Source organism: Triticum urartu, chromosome 6, assembly GCF_003073215.2.
Source record: "Triticum urartu cultivar G1812 chromosome 6, Tu2.1, whole genome shotgun sequence".
Taxonomy (NCBI): domain Eukaryota; kingdom Viridiplantae; phylum Streptophyta; class Magnoliopsida; order Poales; family Poaceae; genus Triticum; species Triticum urartu.
In genome coordinates this window covers 546,972,831-546,986,534 of record NC_053027.1, presented here as the reverse complement: position 1 = coordinate 546,986,534, position 13,704 = coordinate 546,972,831, and positions in this window count along the sequence as shown.

Below are 13,704 nucleotides of genomic sequence, written 5' to 3'. Positions count from 1 at the left end.
GCTTACAGGTATCTTTGAAGTTCTGAATGAACTGGGCTTTTAACTCCGCCCATGAGCTGATGGAGTTGGGTGGCAACCCCTTCAACCAAGTGCGAGCTGTTCCATCTAACATCATATGGAAGTACTTGGCCAGTGCTGCGTCACTAACCTCCAATAACTCCATGGCCATCTCGTAACTTTCGATCCATGCCCTGGGCTGTAGGTCGGCTATGTAATTAGGTACCTTATGAGGCCCCTTAAAGAACTTGGGAAAACGCTCATTATTTGGTGCCGGCACCAGTCAAGGGACACCTCCTGTCCTTGAGGCCACACCTGCTTCAACAGAGGTCGCTGGATAAACCAGAAAAGCTTGGTGAGCCGCCAGCTCAGCTGCCTGTTGAACCGCCCGCTCAGCCACTTGACGGATCCTCTCATGGTCCGCCAAGTTCAGAGCTCCACCCTGGGCCGGGTCATGCCCGCGTGGTTGGTTACGGCGTTGGGCGTTGCTTGACATGGCCGCTGAGTCCATATGCCTGCTATAGCTCAGGCTCCGGCTTGGGCAAGGGGTTGAATGGATTCTGTCTCGACTATAAGAGTATGCATCCTATTGTGCCAGAGCCGTCTGAAGAAGCTCTCTAACCCTTCGTGTTTCGATCGCTGTTCGAGAGTCACCTTCCATCGGGAGAGCCGCCAAACGAGCCGACCCAGCGATAAGATTCTCCAAAGGGTTAGAAAAGTGACCCGGTGGTATTAGTGTGTAAAGAGGCGGAGCAGTATTCACACGGGGGGGTTCCATGGCCCGCGGTTGAACCGGCGCCCCAGTACCGGGTGTTGTGATCCGGTTTGCCTCCGGCGGGTTACTGGGACAAGCCCCAGGTGTGTGGAAGAGGTTCCTAGGATCATAAGTCAGAGGCAGACATGATTGAGCCTTTTGGTTCCTTCTCCTCATGACCTCGTTTGATGCGTTTAGATCCACCGAGAGCCGGAAAGTCTCTGCTTGAAGCTGCTGAGCACGAGCATCTAGAGCCGCCCGCTCTTCGGCCATCCTTACGTCCTCTGCTGCTAAATTCTCCTTAGCTTGCGCTACCTCCCTGCGTAACCATGCCACCTCTGCGTCGTGCTGAGCCTTGTCTGTCGGCTCAACCACGGCGGTCAACAAGGTCGTCATCCTATCCATGAGATCCATCAGCACCTGAGCCGGCGGGCGCACGGGGTCTCCGGACCCGGCTGCTACCGATCCGGTGGTTACCTTCGCCACGGCCATAGAATTCCGACTGGGTTCAGTGCCAGCCATGTAGACCCCGGCTCGATTCGGCGCCTCAAGGGGGTCCGGAATACTGCTGCCATCGAAACAGCCCCAAGCCCGCCATCCTGTAGTTGATACAATGAATCCGTCTCACCTGTGGACGACTCGCCGTCAGAGTGGACGGCCGTCTCGCCGCCATCCACAGATCCTTCAGAAAACTCCCCTCCATGGATGCAACCCACGAAGGCACTCCTTACGGCCGATTGAGTCCGGGCGGGTCTCGCACGCTGAGCTGTTTCGATGAGGTCGGTGCAGACGTATGGCTCAGGGCCCGGCTCGCCGATCCGGCCGATGAAGATGTGGATTCTGCTGAAGGGAACCCGGTACACGTACTCGATTGAGCCGGCATCAGGGCCCCAGCATGCGTCGTCGATGTAGAGCTTGCCGCGACGACTCTCGGTCATCCCGCCCACAGCGTATCCGTTGAGCCCTTCGAAGCTGCCCTTCAAGGACTCAAATCCACCATGCGCTGGCCCCACGGTGGGCGCCAACTGTCGTGGAATTGTCACGGCAGATGTCGTAGTGAAAGGACTTAGTCGTGGAGCCATCGCAACTAGAAGCTTAAAGGGGTTAATCGGGTCAAAGGACACGAGAGGTTTATACTGGTTCGGCCCCTTGCGGTGAAGGTAAAGCCTAGTCCAGTTGTTGTGGTATTGCTAGGTTTTGTTGACCAAGGAGCGAAATATGCTAGCTTGGCTCTCGATCTGTTGTTTCTTTCCCTAAGCTGCCGCCGGGTCGTCCCCTTATATACACGGGTTGATGCCTGGCGGCCTACAGAGTCCCAGCCGGCTCATATAAAATGTCTGACTTGGTGACTTCTTTTACATGCCTTACTTTACAAGTCTTACTGATACATGGTGGTTTACAATTAAGGGATTTAATCCGCCTCTGGGCTTGAGCCCTCTACAAATCTTATAATGAATCGTCTCCTCGTATACTCGTCGGACTTCTTTGAGTAACCCGCCATTAAGGTTCACCCGGCCCCTCCTGGGCGGGCCATACCTGGTAGTCATATCCCCAACAGGTAGGCCAAACCAAACTGATAATTCGAAGAGACTTGCAAAGGTAACCAGCAAAAGCCCCTGTCATGATGAACCCTGCAATATATTGGTGATGAGTATATAAAGCAGCTTGAGTAGTAAAGTCTTGTGCTATGAATGCATAAGGAGGTAAAGAGTACATATGTTGAGCTACTAAGGAAGTAATAACCCCTAAAGAAGCTAGAGCAAGACCTAACTGAAAATGAATCGAATTGTTGATTGTGTCATAAAGGCCCTTATGCCCACGCCCTAATCGACCCCCCGGAGGAGTATGCGCTTCTAAAAGATCTTTAATACTGTGCCCAATTCCGAAGTTAGTTCGATACATGTGACCGGCAATGAGAAAAATAAATGCAATAGCTAAATGATGGTGAGCCATATCGGTCAGCCACAAACTTTGTGTTTGTGGATGGAATCCCCCAAGAAGAGTTAGAATGGCAGTTCCCGCTCCTTGAGCGGTACCAAATAAATGATTACTCGAATCAGGGTTTTGGGCATAAAGATTCCATTGACCCGTCAAAAGGGGTCCCAACCCCTGGGGATAGGGTAATACATCTAAGAAATTATTCCATCGAACGTACTCCCCCCTGGATGCGGGAATAGCAACATGAACTAAATGTCCTGTCCAAGCCAAAGAACTTACCCCGAAAAGTCCTGACAAATGATGATTGAGACGAGATTCCGCGTTTTTGAACCACGAAAGGCTTGGTTTCCATTTGGGTTGTAGATGTAACCAACCCGCTATTTAAGGACAGCGTAGAAAGAAATAATAGAAAAAGAGCTCCAGTATAAAGATCCTCATTGGTGCGTAATCCTATTGTATACCACCACTGATAAACTCCAGAATAAGCAATATTCACTGGACCAGCAGCACCTCCTCGAGTAAAGGCTTCCACAGCGGGTTGACCAAAATGAGGATCCCAAATCGCATGAGCAATAGGTCTTACGTGTAAAGGATCCTGTATCCATGATTCAAAATTTCCTTGCCAAGCTACATGAAACAGATTTCCGGACGTCCATAGAAAGATTATTGCTAATTGCCCAAAGTGAGAAGCAAAAATGTTCTGATAAAGACGTTCTTCAGTAATATCATCATGACTTTCGAAATCATGTGCGGTAGCAATACCAAACCAAATACGACGAGTAGTGGGGTCCTGAGCTAAGCCTTGGCTAAACCTGGGAAATCTTAATTCCATAATGCCTTTCAAATCCTCCTAGCCACTATCCTACTGCAATAATTCTCGCTAAGAAGAATGCCCATGTCGTGGCAATTCCACCCAGAAGGTAATGGGTTACTCCTACAGCGCGTCCTTGTATAATGCTCAAGGCTCTAGGCTGAGTAGCAGGAGCAACTTTTAATTTGTTATGAGCCCAAACGATAGATTCAATGAGTTCTTGCCAATAACCACGGCCGCTGAATAAAAACATTAAACTGAAGGCCCAGACAAAATGAGCACCTAAGAAAAAAAGACCATATGCAGATAATGAAGAACCATAAGACTGAATGACTTGCGATGCCTGTGCCCACAAGAAATCTCGAAGCCACCCATTAATCGTAATGGAACTCTGTGCAAAGTTTCCCCCTGTAATATGAGTTACCACCCCTTGATCACTTATAGTACCCCAAACATCCGACTGCATTTTCCAACTGAAATGGAAAATGACTACCGAAATTGCATTGTACATCCAGAATAAACCTAAGAAAACATGATAATAATCAAATATTGTTCATAGATAGACTTGATCATAAACCCACAATTCATCGGATCTCCAAGAAGATCGAGGAGCACTTTGTATTGAGATCCAAAGAGAGAGAAGAAGCCATCTAGCTAATAACTATGGACCCGAAGGTCTGAAGTAAACTACTCACACATCACCAGAGAGGCCATGGAGTTGATGTAGAGGCCCTCCATGATCGATGCCCCCTTCGGCGGAGCTCCGGAAAAGGCCCCAAGATGGGATCTCTTGGGTACAGAAGGTTGCGGCGGTGGAAATAGGGTTTCGTTGTGCTCCTGGGTGTTTTTGGGGTATATGTGGTATATGAATATATATATATATATGTATATATATATATGAGGAAGAAGTAGGTCGGTTGAGCCACGAGGGGGGAGGGGGAGCCCCCTGCCTCGTGGACCCCTCATTTGTTTCTTGACGTCCACTCCAAGTCCTCTGGATCACGTTTGTTCCAAAAATAACTCTCCCGAAGGTTTCATTCCGTTTGGATTCCGTTTGATATTCCTTGTCTGTGAAACACTGAAATAGGCAAAAAAACAACAATTTGCACTGGGCCTTGGGTTAGTAGGTTAGTCCCAAAAATATTATAAAAGTGTAAAATAAAGCCCATGAACATCCAAAATAGATAATATAATAGCATGGAACAATCAAAAATTATAGATACGTTGGAGACATATCAAGCATCCCCAAGCTTAATTCATGCTCATCCTTGAGTAGGTAAATGATAAAAATAGAATTTTTGATGTGGAATGCTACCTAACATAATTTTCAATGTAATTCTCTTTATTGTGGCATGAATAGTCAGATCCAAGAGATTCAAGACGAAAGTATAATATTGACATAGAAATAATAATACTTCAAGCATACTAACTAAGCAATTATGTCTTCTCAAAATAACATGAACAAAGAAAGTTATCCCTACAAAATCATATAGTCTGGCAATGCTCTATCTTCACCACAAAAAGTATTTAAATCATGCACAACCCCGATGACAAGCCAAGCAATTGTTTCATACTTTTGATATTCTCAAACTTTTTCAATCTTCACGCAATACATGAGCATGAGCCATGGACATAACACTATATGTGGAATAGAATGGTGGTTGTGGATAAGACAAAAGGGAGAAGATAGTCTCACATCAACTAGGCGTATCAATGGGCTATGGAGATGCCCATCAATAGATATCAATGTGAGTGAGTAGGGATTCCCATGCAACGGATGCACTAGAGCTTTAAGTGTATGAAAGCTCAAAAAGAAACTAAGTGGGTGTGCATCCAACTTGCTCGCTCACGAAGACCTAGGGCATTTTGAGGAAGCCCATCATTGGAATATACAAGCCAAGTTCTATAATGTAAAATTCCCACTAGTATATGAAAGTGATAACATAAGAGACTCTCTATCATGAAGATCATGGTGCTACTCTGAAGCACAAGTGTGGAAAAAGGATAGTAACATTGTCCCATCTCTCTTTTTCTCTTTTTTTATTTGGGCCTTCTTCTCTTTTTTTGGCCTCTTTTTTTTATTATTTTTCGTCCGGAGTCTCATCCCGACTTGTGGGGGAATCATAGTCTCCATCATCGTTTCCTCACTTGGGACAATGCTCTAATAATGATGATCATCACACTTTATTTACTTACAACTCAATTCCTAGAACAAAATATGAATCTATGTGAATGCCTCCGGCGGTGTACCGGGATATGCAATGACTCATGAGTGACATGTATGAAAGAATAATGAACGGTGGCTTTGCCACAAATACGATGTAAACTACATGATCATGCAAAGCAATATGACAATGATGAAGTGTGTCATAAACGGAACGGTGGAAAGTTGCATGGCAATATATCTCGGAATGGCTATGGAAAGGCCATAATAGGTAGGTATGGTGGCTGTATTGAGGAAGTTATATGGTGGGTTTGGTACCGGCGAAAATTGTGCGGTACTAGAGAGGCTAGCAATGTTGGAAGGGTGAGAGTGCGTATAATCCATGGACTCGGCATTAGTCATAAAGAACTCACATACTTATTGCAAAAATCTATTAGTTATCGAAACAAAGTACTACGCGCATGCTCCTATGGGGATAGATTGGTAGGAAAAAACAATCGCTTGTCCCCGACAGCCACTCATAAGGAAGACAATAAATAAATAAATCATGCTCCGACTTCATCACCTAACGGTTCACCATATGTGCATGATACGGGAATCACAAACTTTCGAACAAGTATTTCTCAAATTCACAACTACTCAACTAGCATGACTCTAATATCACCATCTCCATATCTCAAGACAATCATCAAGTATCAAACTTCTCATAGTATTCAATGCACTTTTTATGATAGTTTTTATTATACCGATCTTGGATGCCTATCATATTTGGACTAAATTCATAACCAAAGAAAATTACCATGCTGCTCTAAAGGACTCTCAAAATAATATAACTGAATCATGAGAGATCAATAATTTCTATAAAATAACACCACCGCCATGCTCTAAAAGATATAAGTGAAGCACTAGAGCAAAATTATCTAGCTCAAAAGATATAAGTGAAGCACATAGAGTATTCTAATAAATTCCAATTCATGTGTGTCTCTACCAAAAGGTGTGTACAGAAAGGATGATTGTGGTAAACTAAAAATCAAAGACTCAAATCATACAAGACGCTCCAAGCAAAACACATATCATGTGGTGAATAAAAATATAGCTCCAAGTAAAGTTACCGATGGACGAAGACGAAAGAGGGGATGCCTTCTGGGGCATCCCCAAGATTAGGCTTTTGGTTGTCCTTGTATTTTACCTTGGGGTGCCTTGGGCATCCCCAAGCTTAGGCTCTTGCCACTCCGTGTCCATAATCCATCAAATCTTTACCCAAAACTTGAAAACTTCACAACATAAAAATTAAAAGAAAATCCCGTGAGCTCCGTTAGTAAAATAAAACAAACCACCAGTTCAAGGTACTATAATGAACTCATTTTTATTTGTATTTGTGGTAAACCTACTGTATTCCAACTTCTCTATGGTTCATACACTCAAATACTAGCCATAGATTCATCAAAATAAGCAAACAACACACGAAAAACAGAATCTGTCAAAAACAGAACAGTCTGTAGCAATCTGTAGGTTTAGAATACTTCTGGAACCCCAAAAATTCTAAGATAAACTGCTGGACGTGAGTAATTTATCTACAAATCATATTCAAAAAGAATTAGCTAAATAGTTCTCTCCAGTAAAACATGGCAGCAAATATCATGAGCGCGAAAGTTTCTGTTTTTTACAGCAACATCGCAAAGACTTTCCCCAAGCCTTCGCAAAGGTTCTACTTGGCACAAACACTAATTAAAATCATAAAACCACATCTAAACAGAGGCTAGATAATTTATTTATTACTAAACATAATAAAAAAGCAAGAAACAAAAATAAAATTGGGTTGCCTCCCAACAAGCGCTATCGTTTAACGCCCCTAGCTAGGCATAAAAGCAAGGATAGATCTAGGTATTATCATCTTTGGTATCCAATTCTTCAATAGAACACTTATAACCCTTAGGAGTTTCCTTCTTTCTATTAATGATTAAACTCCTCGGCAAGAAATCAAGAAAATCATTCGTAGCAAAAGGTTCCTTAATGATAGCGAGAAAGTTGGGGTGAACACTTATGGATTTGAGATCCACATTTTCCTTACTAGAAGTTTCACCCTTATTTTTAGGAACGTACATTAGTTTGGCAACTTTGGTAGGAGGATTTGAAGTATTCCTTACGGCAGAAAAAGCGTACCCCAAGTTGGTGATAATACCCTCAAGTTTATCAATTCTAGTGGAATCGTGGTCTATTCTTTCATTAACTACGGCTTCTTTTTCTTTGAAACTTTTCAGAGTAACTCCTACCTTAGATCCATATTAGGTAATTTGGTTGTGGTTCCTTTTATCCAAATTCTCAATCAATTCTACAGTGGCAATTTTATTTTCAATAATATCAAGCCTTTGCATACATGTTCTAAAGTTAACATAGTTCCATTAACCAAGAGAGGTGGTGTGCCAAACAAATCTATCATAGCATTATAAGAATCAAAAGTGTGGCTACCCAAGAAATTTCCTCCGGTAATGGTATCAAGAATATATCTATGCCAAGGGGTGATGGCCACATAAAAATTGTGAAGAAGGACGGAAGTAGATCGCTTCCTACTAGATCTATTTTGCGCATTGCAAATTCTAAACCAAGCATCTTTTAGATTTTCTCCCTCCCTTTGTTTAAAATTAAGGACCTCATTCTCGGAAGACAAAGGAGTAGATAAAGGACTATCCGTAATGATGAACCAAGCAAAAGAAAAAGCAAACGGAAAAAGAGGGCGAATAAAACGGCAAGGGTGAAGTGGGGGAGAGGAAAACGAGAGGAAAATGGCAAATAATGTAATGCGAGGGATAAGAGTTTGTGATTGGTACTTGGTATGTCTTGACTTGTGCGTAGACTCCCTGGCAACGGCGCCAGAAATCCTTCTTGCTACCTCTTGAGCACTACATTGGTTTTCCCTTGAAGAGGAAAGGGTGATGCAGCAAAGTAGTGTAAGTATTTCCCTTAGTTTTTGAGAACCAAGGTATCAATCCAGTAGGAGGCCACACGCAAGTCCCTCGTACCTACACAAACAAATAAGAACCTCGCAACCAACGCGATAAAGGGGTTGTCAATCCCTTCATGGTCACTTACGAGAGTGAGATCTGATAGAGATGATAAGATAATATTTTTGGTATTTTTATGAGAAAGAGTAAAAGTAAAGATTGCAAAAATAAAAGGTAATAGAAATAGCTTGTTGATGGAAGATTAATATAATGGAGAATAGACCCGGGGGCCATAGGTTTCACTAGTGACTTCTCTCAGGATAGCATAAGTATTACGGTGGGTGAACGAATTACTGTCGAGCAATTGATAGAAAAGCGAATAATTATGAGAATATCTAGGCATGATCATGTATATAGGCATCACGTCCGTGACAAGTAGACCGACTCCTGCCTGCATCTACTACTATTACTCCACACATTGACCGCTATCCAGCATGGATCTAGAGTATTAAGTTCATAAGAACAGAGTAACGCATTAGGTAAGATGACATGATGTAGAGGGATAAACTCAAGCAATATGATATAAACCCCATCTTTTTATCATTGATGGCAACAATACAATACGTGTCGTTTCCCTTTCTGTCACTTGGATGGAGCACCACAAGATTCAAGCCAAAGCTAAGCACTTCTCACATTGCAAGAAAGATCAATCTTGTTGGGGATATAACTACCAGGTATGACCCACCCAGGAGGGGCCGGGTCAATCTTAATGACGGGTTACTCAAAGAATCCCGACGAGTATACAAGGCGACGGTTCATTATAAGACTTGTAGCAGGCCCAAGCCCAGAGGCAGCTTAAAGCCCATAATTGTAAACTGCCATGTATGAGTAAGACTTGTAAAGTAAGGCATGTAAAAGAAGTCACCGAACCGGACACGTTGTATGAGCCGGCCGGGACTCTGTAGGCCGCCAGGCATCAACCTGTGTATATAAGGGGACGACCCTGCGGCGGCTTAGGGCAAGAAACAACAGATCGAGAGCCAAGCTAGCGTATTTCGCTCCTTGGTCATCGAAACCTAGCAATACCACAACAACTGGGCTAGGCTTTACCTTCACCGCAAGGGGCCAAACCAGTATAAACCTCCCGTGTCCTTTGTCCCGATTAACCCCTTTAAGATTCCTAGTTGTGATGGCTCCACGACTAAGTCCTTTCACTAGGACATCTGTCGTGACAATTCCACAACAGTTGGCGCCCATCGTGGGGCCAGTGCACGGTGGATTTGAGTTCTTGAAGGGCCGCTTCGAAGGGCTCAAGGTATACGTTGTGGGTCGGATGACCAAGAGTCGTCGCGGCAAGCTCTACATCAACAACACAGGATGGGGACCCGATGTCGGCTCAATTGAGTACGGGTATCGGGTCCCCTTCGGCAGAAACCACGTCTTCATTGGCCGGATCGGTGAGCTGGGCCCTGAGCCGGACATCTGCACCGACATCATTGAGACGGCTCAGCATGCGAGACCCGCCCGGACTCAGCCGGCCGTAAGGCGTGCCTTCATGGGTTGCATCCATGGAGGGGAATTTTCTGAAGGATCTGTGGATGGTGGTGAGACGGCTGCCCACTGTGATGGCGAGTCATCCACATGTGAGACGGATTCATTGTATAAACTACAAGATGGTGGGCTTGGGGGCTGTTCCGATGGCAGCAGTATTCCAGACCCCTTTAAGCCGCCGAATCGAGCTGGGGTCTTCATGGCTGGCACTCAACCCGGTCAGAATTCTATGGCCGCGGCAGCGGTAACCACCGGTTGGCAGCAGCCGGGTCAGGAGACCCCGTGTGCCCGCCGGCTCAGGTGCTGATGGATCTCATGGATAGGATGATGACCTTGTTGACCGCCGTGGTTGAACCGGCAGACAAAGCTCAGCACGACGCAGAGGTGGCACGGTTACGTGGGGAGGTAGCACAAGCCAAGGAGAATTTAGCAGCGGAGGACGTAAGGATGGCTGCAGAACGGGCTGCTCTGGATGCTCGTGCTCAGCAGCTTCAGGCAGAGACTTTCCGGCTCTCGGTGGATCTAAACGCGTCGAACGAGGTCATGAGGAGAAGGCACCAAAAGGCTCAATCGTGTCTGCCTCTGACTTATGATCCTAGGAACCTCTTCCACACATCTGGGGCTAGTCCCAGTAACCCGCCGGAGGCAAACCGGATCACAACACCCTGGACTAGGGTGCCGGTTCGACCGCGGGCCATGGAACCCCCTCGTGTGAATACTGCTCCGCCTCATTACGCACCAATACCACCGGGTCACTTTTCTAACCCATTGGAGAATCTTATCGCTGCGTCGGCTCGTTTGGCGGCTCTCCCGATGGAAGGCGACTCTCCAACAGCGATCGAAACACGAAGGGTCAGAGAGCTTCTTCAGACAGCTCTGGCACAATAGGATGCATACTCTTATAGTCGAGACAGAATCCATTCAACCCCTCGCCCAAGCCGGAGCCCGAGCTATAGCAGGCATATGGACTCAGCGGCCATGTCAAGCAACGCCCAACGCCGTAACCAACCACGCGGGCATGACCCGGCCCAAGGTGGAGCTCTTAACTTGGCGGACCATGAGAGGATCCGTCAAGAGGCTGAGCGGGCGGTTCAACAGGCAGCTGAGCTGGCGGCTCACCAAGCTTTTCCGGTTTATCCAGCGACCACTGTTGAAGCAGGTGTGCCCTCAAGGACAGGAGGTGTCCCTTGTCTAGTGCCGGCTCTGCGTAATGAGCGTTTGCCAAAGGATTTTAAGGAGCCTCGTAAGGTACCTAATTACACAGCCGACCTGCATCTCAGGGCATGGATTGAAAGTTACGAGATGGCCATGGAGTTATTAGAGGTCAGTGAAACGTCTCCAACGTATCTATAATTTTTGATTACTCCATGCTATATTATCTACTGTTTTGGACATTATTGGGCTTTATTATCCACCTATATATTATTTTTGGGACTAACCTATTAACCGGAGGCCCAGCCCAGAATTGCTGTTTTTTGCCTGTTTTAGGGTTTCGAAGAAAAGGAATATCAAAGGAGTCCAAACGGAATGAAACCTTCGGGAACGTGATTTTCTCAACGAACAAGACACGGGAGACTTGGATCCAACGTCAAGAAAGAAAAGAGGAGGCCACGAGGTAGGGGGGCGCGCCTACCCCCCCCCCCCTAGGCGCGCCCTCTACCCTCATGGGCCCCTTCTTGCTCCACTGACGTACTCCTTACTCCTATATATATCCACGTACCCCCAAACGATCAAAGACGGAGCCAAAACCCTAATTCCACCGCTGTAACTTTCTGTATCCACGAGATCCCATCTTGGGGCCTGTTCCGGAGCTTCGCCAGTGGGGGCATCGATCACGGAGGGCTTCTACATCAACACCATAACCCCTCCGATGAAGTGTGAGTAGTTTACCTCAGACCTACGGGTCCATAGTTAGTAGCTAGATGGCTTCTTCTCTCTTTTTGGATCTCAATACAATGTTCTCCCCCTCTCTTATGGAGATCTATTCGATGTAATCTTCTTTTTGTGGTGTGTTTGTTGAGACCGATGAATTGTGGGTTTATGATCAAGTCTATCTATGAACATTATTTGAATCTTCTCTGAATTCTTTTATGTATGATTGGTTATCTTTGCAAGTCTCTTCCAATTATTTGTTTGGTTTGGCCTACTAGATTGATCTTTCTTGCAATGGGAGAAGTGCTTAGCTTTGGGTTCAATCTTGCGGTGTCCTTTCCCAATGACACTAGGAGCAGCAAGGCACGTATTGTATTGTTGCCATCGAGGATAACAAAATGGGGTTTTCATCATATTGCATGAGTTTATCCCTCTACATCATGTCATCTTTCTTAAGGCGTTACTCTGTTTTAACTTAATACTCTAGATGCATGCTGGATAGCGGTCGATGAGTGGAGTAATAGTAGTAGATGCAGGCAGGAGTCGGTCTACTTGTCTCGGACATTATGCCTATATACGTGATCATGTCAATTGCTCAACAGTAATTTGTTCACCCACCGTAGAATACTTATGCTCTCGAGAGAAGCCACTAGTGAAACCTATGGCCCCCGGGTCTATCTTTATCATATTAATCTCCTACTACTTAGTTATTTCCTTTGTTATTCCCTTTGCCTTTATTTTACTTTGCATCTTTATCACAAAAATACCAAAAATATTATCTTTATAATATCTATCAGATCTCACTCTCGTAAGTGGCCTTATAGGGATTGACAACCTCTATTTGCGTTGGTTGCGAGGATTTATTTGTGGTGTGCAAGTACGAGGGACTCGCGCATAGCCTCCTACTGGATTGATACCTTGGTTCTCAAAAACTAAGGGAAATACTTACGCTACTTTGCTGCATCATCCCTTCCTCTTTGGGGAAAACCAACGCAGTGCTCAAGAGGTAGCAAGAAGGATTTCTGGCGCCGTTGCCGGGGAGGTCTACGCAAAAGTCAACATACCAAGTACCCATCACATACCCTTATCTCCCGCATTACATTATTTGCCATTTGCCTCTCGTTTTCCTGTCCCCCACTTCACCCTTGCCATTTTATTTGCCCTCTCTCTCTATCCTCTCTCTCTTTCTCTATTTGCCTCTTTTTGCCGCTTGCTTTTTGTTCGCTTGTGTGTTAGTTTGTTTGCTTGTCGTTATGGCTAGACCTTTATCTTCTCCATTGTATCCTGAGAATGAAATTATAAATTTTAAGCAAAGGGAGGGAGAAAATCTAAAAGATGCTTGGTATAGAATTTGCAATGCTCAAAATAGATCTACTAGGAAGCAATCTACTTCCGTTCTCCTTCGCAATTTTTATGTAGGCATTACTCCTTGGCACAGATATGTTGTTGATACTATTACCGGAGGGAACTTCTTGGGTAGCCATACTTTTGATTCTTATAATGTTATGATAGATTTATTTGGCTCACCCCCTCTCTTGGTTAATGGAACTGTATTAACTTTGGAGCATGTAATGAAAAGGCTTGAAATTATTGAAAATAAGGTTGCTACCGTAGAGTTAATTGAAAATTTGGATAAAAAGATCCACAGCTGAATCTCTCAATATGGATCTAAAGT